We start from the raw sequence: 8,994 nt of genomic DNA, 5'->3' as shown, positions 1-8,994 counted from the left end.
GTGGCTAATAGCCACTGATGGACCTCTGCTCCATATTTATTTATTTATTTATCATTCGATTTATTACCCCACTCGAACCCCCGCTAAGGGGTCTCTGAGCGGCTTACACTTTGATTTTCATACCTAATCTATGGCCACAGAACACAGGGTGGGGGGCAGTCCCTATCAGCACCCAGTGGTCCCAAAGCTATAATATCCTTTGTATTTCTGTGTATTGCAGCGTTTCTCCTTCCCAATGGTTGCTGTAGCAATTCCCAAGGACCAGTCTTCTCCTAGCGCTCACATTCTGGAGACAATTTAAGACCATGCTGTCCGGGCACGCTCCCAAAGCTATAATATCCTTTGTATTTCTGTGTATTGCAGCGTTTCTCCTTCCCAATGGTTGCTGTAGCAATTCCCAAGGACCAGTCTTCTCCTAGCGCTCACATTCTGGAGACAATTTAAGACCATGCTGTCCAGGCACGCTCTGAGGGAACGAAGGGTTAGGCTGCCGTTTGCTGCTCTGTATATTTTGTTTTGTTCTGGCCTTTGTAGCAAGAGCTGTTGCAGCAGGTTTTATCTAGCCTGTTTGAATTTTGTTATCTTTTAAAATGCTTTGTATTATGTTTAACATATTATATTCAACATCAAAGGTGCCTTCGTGGATCAGACCACTGTCTCATCTAGTCTAGCATCCTGTCACACAGAGCAGCCTAGCAGTTGCCCTGAAGGGCCAACTAAGGGTGTGCAGCACTTGACCATCCTGTGATGCTGCCTTCTAGTACTGGGACTCAGAGGTTTACTGGCTCTGAATGTGGAGGTTCCCTTTATTAACCATGGTTAGCAGCTGTTGATGGACCTATCCTCTCTGAATCAGTCTAACCCCATTTTTTAAATCTACGCTAGTGACCATTACCACATTGATTGGCAGTGCATTCCACAATTGACTCATTGAAAAAAAATGTATAAAGATGTACTGCATTTACCTAAAAAGAAGACTCATGTGTTTCTAGGTGTGCCACTGAGAAAAAAGAGGTGGCCGTCTTACGTTCACATACAAGCATACATTCAAGGTTGTCCTCCTTTCAGGTAAATATAATTTGTCCTGAATATGCTGGCCATTAACTTCATTGGGTGCCCCTGGGTTCTGGTATTATGGAAAAGAGAACAGCTAGCTAAGCGGTGCAGGTTTAGGTACCATGACTAGAACTGTACATAGTATTCCCATATGAGGTCGCACCACAGACATGTACAGGGGCATTACAATATTGAGAGTTTTATTTTCTGTTCATTTCCTAATGCCACTTTCCCTGCTGCAGCACACCGACCTGACATTTTCATCAACATTTTAGCTCCTTGTCTCCAGACACTCGGACATTAACTCCCACACTAAGCCTCTCATTGCAGGAAGCCAGTTCTCCCCGGAACCTAGAGCCCCAGTGGCCAAAAAAGAGGCATGGTTAAAGGTGACAATCACCTTAAGGTGACAATCACCGCTTGCACCTGTGGGACCTGTCCAAAACCAGGGCTCCTTTTCTTCAGATGACTGCTCCAAATGCCTGCTCAGGAGCCGTCGGAGTGCCCAATCAAGAAGACTGTTCAGAGATTTCCTTAGCCCCACTTGAGTTTCAGAGGAAGGCGGCTGTGAGATGGAAGCCTTCTCGGGCAGGCAATTAAAGACGGACACGTTCCTTACCTTTTCCAGTAAAGCTATCAGACTGCCTCGACTTGGCTGGTTCTTCAAACCACTTCTGAGGTTGTTCCCCAAGGGGCAGCAGATCTTTTCACGTCTCAAAAAAATTGTAAGAGCAACTCTTGTTGCAAAACTAGTGTTGGTGGCCAGAAGGCTTTGCCGCAAGTAAGCCTTTTTGCTGATGGCATTAATGTCAAGGTTCGTGAGGAAACAGTGCAATGAAACCATGTGTCCTCCACTGCTAGTGGACTTCTGTTGGCCCAGGAAGGGATGCTTTCTGGATCTTATTGAGTAGAAGAGGTTGGTCCTTTATTCAGACAAATAAATCGAGGCACAGCACCTGGTAGGCAAAAGCAGGTAGAAGATTTCCTGTTTCATCAGCTGAGAAAATGGTATCCAGATAGTTACCAAAACCAGAAGGACCACCTTGAGCATCAGAGTTCTGGTCAGGATGGCCAGTTCTATGACCCGCTCTGGAAACATCTGCAGCGTATAACATTTCTTCTGGCATTTGGGGTGCAGAGTTCAAAAGTGAACTAAATCCAGAATCTTTTATACTAATTTGTCTTCTGAACTTGGTCTGATTCAGACTTTCCCCCAATTTAGATCAGTTCTACTCAAAGGTTTTTAGCTCCTTCCTTTAACATACAAAGGCTACAGTCCTATGCACATCTACTTGGAAGTAATGTCCACTGAACTGAGCAGGACTTACATTTGAGCAAACTTGCACAGGATTGGGCTGTTTTGTACCAATATTGCTAAGCAAATATTGGCCTTGGTGGGGAGGGCGGGGTATAAATTGAATAAATAAATAAATAAAGCATCCTGATAGCTAGCAAGCTGCAGATGCTGACCCAAGTGTCTTCATGCGGGGGGGGGGGGGGTGTGTGTTTCCATAATTTAGCTACTGAGTAACGATGTTTTGATCAAGTCTATCTGGGTCTTGGGTAAAAGGCCCAGGGAGAACAGCTCTGGTTGTTGTAATTCTTCCAACTGTCTTAGAGCAGGGACAGGTTTGGGGGGGGGGAGAGGTGTATTTTGTGTGTGTTTCCTCAAAGAGCTGAAAGATGGACGGCTTCATGTGGTGTACACTCATCTACAAAAGAGGCAATTTAGAATTGTTTTTTTTTTAATCTGCACACAAGTATACTAAGGGATCTTGGACTTGGTTCTGAGTGTTTCTCAAGACCTGGTGAGAGATATAGAGGTTGTTACACCAATTGAGAACAGTCACCGCAATGCTCTTAAGTTCTGCATTCAGGCTGAAGAACTGAACCAGCTAGGCTCAGAGAAAGAACCCAGGAGAGAACTGCTGGGAAGGTGAGGTTTTGCTTTCTTTTTGCCTTTCCTAAACTTATAAACTACTGGGGAACATTAACTGAGGTTGCTTTGTGAGAGGACAGAGTGGAGGGTGAGTGGGTGCTTGTAGCCTACTGGAGAGTGGTGTTTTTGTGTAGGTCTGTTTGGTTCTTTGGTCTATTGCTCATTGAGCAACAGCTCCCGGAGTTGGCCAAGGCTCCCCCGCCGGTGAGTATTTTGGACTTGGGAACCCTATGACAGAGTGTTGGACTAGATGGACCTTTGGCCTGATCCAACATTGGCTTCTCTTATGTTCTTATCTGTTTGCCTGGGGATGACTGCAGGTGCCACCCTCTGCTGTTGCTGCTGGGCGGTGGGGGCTGTGGGCCTCTGAACTGTAAGGCTCCTCCTAGGCAGAGGGGCAAGCCTTCGGCACGAGCCGAAGTCTCTTAGCCTGGGGATCAGGCCTGAGGACCTTGCACCACTCTAGGTTCCTTTAAATCACTAGCTAGTTATGAAGGTAGAAAGCATGCAGGGAAGTGGGGGCTATCCAGTGTTTTGCAGAGAGTGCCACATGCACAATTATCTACCCACTGGGTGGAAATCGTGGGTGTGTGCTCGCTGCATAGAGCTTGTAGTTCTCAGGGAGCAGGTTTGTTCCCTTGAGGCTAGGGTTGCTGACCTGGAAAAGCTGAGGCAGAGAGAGAGAGAGAGAGAGGTTTGGGGAAGAGACCCTCAGGGACTTACCAGAACAGTCCCACTCTGTGCTGACAGCTCTTCTGCTGCTCTGGAGAGTTTCGAGGTCGGAGAGCATCAGTCTGAGGAGGAGGGATAACAATTGCATTCCATTGTGTGTTAAGTGCTGTCGACTTGCTTCTGACTTATGGCAACCTTATGAATTAGTGAGTTCCAAAACATCCTTTCATTAACTGCCTTGCTCAGGTCTCGCAAACTGAGGACCGCGGCTTGCTTGATGTCAGGATCCACAGTAAAGATGAATGTCATCCGCCATATCTTGCTACCTTCCAATTATTTACACTCTTTTATACTGATGATGCAGCTCTTCTACCTAGGTCAGTTCTAGGTCTCTGTAAACGTCTTAAACTGTTTGCTTGCTGCTGCCATACAGAGGGATTAACCATCAATTTTTCTAAATCCAAGGTGTTGCTTTTTAGTGGAAATGGTCCTAAAAATGCTATAGCTGGCCTATATTAGATCAAGAATTGGAGCAGTCACCAACTCCTCCAGTGGCCTTGAGAGATATGCGTTACAGCTAAGATGCAATTAAGCGCATGGGAAGGAATGCACAGCAATTAGAAACATTCACCACACTCATGGCAGCATAGCTGACACTTGACTGAGTCAATCATCTCATGTTGGGTCTTCCTCTTTTCCTGCTGCCTTCAACTTTTTCTGTCATTATTATCTTTTCCAGTGTTATCAGAAAGAAGAAAAGGGAGGCCACTATGAAGGGGTGGAAGCTGGTTATTCAAGCTGCAATTCAGAGGGTACACTGGTAGTTGCCTTCATGGATTTAAAGGCTGTGTTTGACAGTATCCCAAGGCCACATTTGTGGGGAAAACTCAAAGCAACATCAATGGATAAGTGTTTATTATTTCTTATTCAAAAGCTGTACAATTGTCCTACAGTTTAGATTAGATGTGGACAAATGGGACAGCTAACCAAATTGTTGTCCTCAGTAAAGGTGTTAAATAGGGCTGTATTTTGGCCCCACTTCTCTTCAACTTTATATAAATGATATGGCTCAATTTCTCAGTAAAGATGAATGTCATCCGCCATATCTTGCTACCTTCCAATTATTTATTTATTTACTTACTTTCGATTTATACACCGCTTTTGACCCCGAAGGGTCTCTGAGCGGTTTACACATTCATTTTAATTCCTACCTAGGGCCACAATTTGTATGGGGGGAGGGACTGCCTACCAGCACCCAGGCGGTGCATTCTGTTAGTATATTCGGGTGGGCTTCAGATGTTACTCCTGGCGCCCTAGGATGGGTCGACGACTTCTTCCAGTGGGCTGTTGTACTCTTCAGAACTTTATTTACACTCTTTTATACTGATGATACAGCTCTTCTACCTAGGTCAGTTCTAGGTCTCTGTAAACTTCTTAAACTGTTTGCTTGCTGCTGCCATACAGAGGGATTAACCATCAATTTTTCTAAATCCAACGTGTTGCTTTTTAGTAGAAATGGTCCTAAAAATGCTATAGCTGGTCTATATTAGATCAAGAATTGGAGCAGGTTGACATTTTTAGTTATCTCTGTGTTACCTTTCAATCTAACCTATCTTGGAAAGCACATCTAGAAGCTACTGTCAGACTAGCAAACAACTCTGCCAGTGCTGTTCCTTGATTCTTTTTCAATTCTGGCTCTCAATATATTCCTGCTTCCCTTACTGCTTTTAAGTTGCTGCTCAATTATTATAAATCCAAGGGACCACGGCGGTGAACAAAGGAGTCCGACAGAACAAACACCGTGTGGTAGTTCAATACAACATCATTAAAAAAACCCTAGTACATAACACACTATAAAGACAACATGCTGCATCAGTTGAATATAGTACTATCCCAATACAGGCCCCGGTCACACGGGCCGGATATCGCGGGGGGAAGGCATGGCTAATTGCCCCGGAGGAAACTAATGCGCAGCCGCCCGAGCACACGTCCCCGTCAAGGTCCCGTGGTTAGGGGGGAGATGCCGACCAGACGGGTATCCTGCAGCGCGGCACAGAAGCCGCCCCGTGCGATCGCACTAGCAATTGCTCTTTGTGCGCATGCGTTGTTGGGCGCTGTTGTGCAACCTGCAGAGATGGGCGCCGGATGCCACGTAAGTCCACCGGAAACGTGATCAGACACCCGCCCTTGGCCCGCGGTTTCCGGAAACTAGTGCCTTGTAAGTACTAGTTTTTTTAATCCGCACCTTTGGCGGGTTCGCCACGGGAGCACTGCGCTTCCCAGATGTTGGGGTGTGATCGCACCCGGAAAATCCGCGGGACTCCTGTGCCTCTCCCATGGCAACTTTGCCATGTGACCGGGGCCACAGTATGGCTTATTTCACAAGTGTGGTAAAGTCCCTAATTCGTACAAAAAGTTCTGAAGAGTACAACAAAAGTTTCAGGAAGATCCCAAGCAGTTAGTGCCCTATTCCGGAGTGGCAGGGTTTCCTCAGTCTTAATCAGGACTGCATAAATCAATGGAATCAAAGCTTTAAACAATTCAGCCTAACAGTACACAGTCACTTATTTCTAAGCAGTGACCACTGGCTAGTCAATTTCAGATCAGCCAAAACCCCCTAGGGCTTTTCAGTTGCTGCTCAATTATTATATGCAGTCCCAATTTGGATTGCAACAGTTAATGAAGATTTGGATAACCCACTGCTGAAATTTCTACAGTTGACCTCTGGAGTCACTAAATGTGTGTTGGCAGTTGCATCAGGGCCAAATTCTGTCTGAAATCCCCCAAAGCACAACCTTGGAGCAGAGCTCTTAAACGGAAGCTCAGAACTTTAAGAGCTACTGCCTCCAAGGGCCTCCTGTATCTGGTAAAACAGGATAAATCTTATACTGCTTGGGATGAATTGCTGGACTCCAAACTACATTATCTCAAGGTCTCTCCAGATATAATCAATTACTGGGACATCAAAGAACTTTTCAATACAGTGGAAGAACGCTTTGAGGAGCTTGATTATTTAAGCACCGCTCTGAGGTCTAGACAGATGTGCCTGCTCTTCAGCTGCTGTTTGGAAATCCATCTCCCAAAGAAGAAGAGGAGATTGGATTTATACCCCGCCCTTCACTACCCGAAGGAGTCTCAGAGTGGCTTACAAACTCCTTTCCCTTCCCCTCCCCACAACAGACACCCTGTGAGGTAGGTGGGGCTGAGAGCAGTGTTCCCTCTAAGCTGAGTTAGTGTGAGCTAGCTCACAGTTTTTCAGCCTCCGGCTCACACATTTTTTGTCTTAGCTCAGGAAGGATGGCTCCAGAGCAAGCTAATTTATGCACTAGCTATATTGCTTGCTCACAACTTTAATGCCAGTAGCTCACAAAGTAGAATTTTTGCTCACAAGACCCCACAGCTTAGCGGGAACATTGGGAGAGCTCTTGACAGAAACTGCTCTTTTTCAAGAACAGCTCTTATCAGAACTACGGCTTGCCCAAGGCCATCCAGCCAGGTACGAGTGGAGAATGGGGAATCAAACCCGGTTCTCCCAGATTAGAGTCCGCACACTTAGCCACACCAAACATAAGAGAAGCCATGTTGGATCAGCCCAGTGGCCCATCCAGTCCAGCACTCTGTGTCATACAGTGGCCGAAACACAGTGGCCAGATTATGTGAAAAATCTAACTGTTCCAAAATATAGAACAGCCTTTACCCTGAGACATCTAAATGTACTAGCCTCAGTGGTTAGCAGCGGGCGCTACATAAACCAGCCATACACAGAAAGGCTATGCCTGTGCGGCCATGGGAGAACAGATACTATAGATCATATTCTATTTGACTGCTGTATCCATTCAGAGGACAGAAATGAGTTGATGATCCCTCTTGAAGGTTTGTTCTCTGTGCCACCCACACTAGATGACAACTTCTGAGAGAAAAAATAAGTCACTCTGGCTATAGCCAAATGTCTCTCAATCCTGGCTCGTCCTACAGCTGTTTAGAATAGGGCAGGGGTGTCAAACATGCGGCCCGGGTGCCGGATTAGGCCCCCAGAGGGCTTCCATCAGGCCTGCAGTGGATCTGGCCATCTCCTGCTTCCAGTTCTGCTGCTGCTGCATCATAGCTTGCTTCGCCAGACTCAGCCATTTCATGTTTTAACCTGGGCCCTGGACTCAGAACTCTTGAGCATGAGATTTCTGTGGTGAATGTCAATACATCAGAAGTAGGCTTGCAGTTTACAGAGCTCACCTTTTAAGCATGTTTTTGTTTTAAGTAAAAAAAAACACCACCCTTTGTGTTTGTGTCCTTTATAAAGTTTCTATCTCCGCTACCTGGCATTACATTTTATGACACATAGTGGCCTGGCCCAACAAGGTCTCACTTATGTCAGATCCGGCTCTGGTAACAAATGAGTTCGACACCCCTGCGATAGGCTGCTGGAACAATTGTGAAGGAGTGATTCGGCTGCTGCATCAGTTCGTTTGCTCTGTAGCCCTCCTTCCCTAGTAAAGGTAAAGGTTCCCTTGCTCGAAAGCCAGTCGAATCCGACTCTAGGGTTGTGGTGCTCATCTCCGTTTCAAAGCCGAAGAGCCAGCGCTGTCCGAAGACGTTTCCGTGGTCATGTGGCCGGCATGACTAAACACCAAGGTGCACGGAACGCTGTTACCTTCCCACCGAAGTGGTCCCTATTTATCTACTTGCAATTTCTTGCTTTCGAACTGCTCAGTTGGCAGGAGCTGGAACTAGAGACGGGAGCTCACTCCATCATGGGGCACCCAGGTCTCGAACTGCTGAACTACTGACCTTCCACAGCCTGCAGTTCAGCGTCTTAACCACTTGAGCCACCACACCTCCTTCCCTAGCGAAGACAAAAATGTGTGAGCCGGAGGCTACAAAAACCTGCGAGCTGGCTCACACTCGCTCAGCTCAGAGGGGACACTGGATACCCCCGGACCAATGTTCCCTCTAAGCTGTGGAGTCTTGTGAGCAAAAATCCTACTTTGTGAGCTATGGGCATTAAAGTTGTGAGTGAGCCATTAGGTTGCTGCATAAATTAGTTTGCTTTGAGGCCATCCTTCCTGAGCTAAGGCAAAAAACTGTGAGCTGGAGGGTAAAAAACTGTGAGCTAGCTCACACCAACTCAGCTTAGAGGGAACACTGCCCCGGACCCTTCCCTAAAACGAAACTAGGTCCGCGGGGGCTCCTGCCCTGCTGTGTGAGTTCCCCCTCGGGCTCGCCGACCACCTCCTCCCCGGGCAGGGCTCCTCCCTCAGGCGAGGAGAGGCGGCGGCGCTGACTGTGGCCGCGGAAGGGCGGGAAAAGCGGGCGGCGGCCAAGGCTTCGGG

This window comes from Gekko japonicus, unplaced genomic scaffold (assembly GCF_001447785.1).
Source record: "Gekko japonicus isolate JY-2015 unplaced genomic scaffold, Gekko_japonicus_V1.1 scaffold3132, whole genome shotgun sequence".
Lineage (NCBI taxonomy): Eukaryota > Metazoa > Chordata > Lepidosauria > Squamata > Gekkonidae > Gekko > Gekko japonicus.
The sequence above is the reverse complement of the archived record's forward strand: the minus strand, read 5'-3'. Positions refer to the sequence as shown.